Source organism: Triticum urartu, chromosome 5 (genome assembly GCF_003073215.2).
Source record: "Triticum urartu cultivar G1812 chromosome 5, Tu2.1, whole genome shotgun sequence".
Lineage (NCBI taxonomy): Eukaryota > Viridiplantae > Streptophyta > Magnoliopsida > Poales > Poaceae > Triticum > Triticum urartu.
In genome coordinates, this window is record NC_053026.1 from 154,552,076 (window position 1) to 154,553,822 (window position 1,747).

Consider the following 1,747-nt stretch of genomic DNA (forward strand, 5'->3'; position numbering starts at 1 on the left):
TAATAGTAAAACACAATGGCAGACTGGAGGCGTGATGTTTTAGTGGATGTGAGTATGTGCAAAACACAATGGCACGCTACATAGTGTCTCTCTTACAGTTCATGAAGCCACGTGGCACATGTGGAGGCGTTGTCGCGACATCCTTGTGTGGATTGATCACAGTGACGTGCTGCTGGTTCTAGAAGAATGTACTCGTCCTCCCTGAGCCGCACTGGCGGTACATGCATGAAGCGAAGATGTGCACGCATGCGACGCACGCACTCATTCCCTCACACGCACATGCGGGTACACGGGAGGACGCACTTTTGTATCAAGATCCACCTCATGTGATAATTTGACGCGTGTAAAGTCCTTCACTTCATTGATGGTCAATTAATACAGTGCATGCAAATTGAGTGGACGTGAGGGCGGAAGAAAGACATTACTACTCCACTGCGCGCATGCGAGTAGTTAAATCATGGGTTGCTAGTAGTACTTCCATAGGTCTCCTTCGTATTTTGTGCCAATTTTTGACAGTAACATAATATTTACGCATCTGAGCAGTGTAGTCTACTTGAAATTTATGTTCCACTAAAATCATCGGGAGCCGTTTCGGGCCTCGAAACCAAAAACCATCAATTCATCTTCACCTTGTTCCCATCACATTCGAAAGTGCTAGTGCTACAATTAAGTGCAAGCCTGCTCACACCAACCAGTACGTACCAAACCTGAACGTGTTCCCAGTATGCAGGTTTTAGTACTAGTGCTAGTAGTTAGGTTATAAAAAGGGGAACTACCTAACCGAAAATTACTCTACCTTCCTCCTCATAAGTCCTCCTTCTTCGTCCGTCCTTGCCATGGACGGTGTGCAGAGCTCTAGGTCGAAAACGACTCGTAACAAGGGAGCGGCAACCATGGTGTTGGGGATCGTTGCAAAAATTAAAATTTTCTGCGCATCACCAAGATTAATCTATGGAGCTTACTAGCAACGAGAGGGGAGTGTATCTTCATACCTTTGAAGATCGTGATGCGGAAGTGATGCAAGAACGTGGTCGGTGGAGTCGTACACGAAGCGATTCAGATCGTGGCCGAATCCGATCTAAGCACCGAACAATGGTGCCTCCGCGTTCAACACACGTGCAGCCCGATGACGTCTCCCGCGCCTTGATCCAGCAAGGAGAGAGGGAGAGGTTGGGAAAGATTCCGTCCAACAGTAGCACGACGGCGTGGTGGTGGTGGAGGAGGAGCGTGGCACTCCAGCAGGGCTTCGCCAAGCACTGCGAGAGACGAGGAGGGAGAGGGGCAGGGCTGCGCCAAGAGAGAGGGAGAGTCGTGTCTCTGGCAGCCCCAAACCCCCCCACTAAATATAGGTGGAGGGGAGGGGCTACGCCCCATCTAGGGTTCCCCCCTAGGGGTGGCGGCCAGCCCTAGATGCATCTAGGGGGGCGGCCATAGGGGGAGAGAGGGGGCGCACCCTAGGTGGGCCTGAGGCCCATTTGAACCTAGGGTTTCCCCTTTCTCCCCTTCCCTGCGCCTTGGGCCTCTTGTGGGAGGCGCACCAGCCCACCTAGGGGCTGGTCCCTTCCCACATTTTGCCAACGCAGGCCTCCGGGGCTGGTGGCCCCTCCCGGTGGACCCCCTAAACCTGCCGGTGGTCCCGGTACGTTACTGATGACGCCCAGAACACTTCCGATGTCCAAAACGGGACTTCCCATATATAAATCTTTACCTCCGGACCATTTTAGAACTCCTCGTGATGTTCGGGATC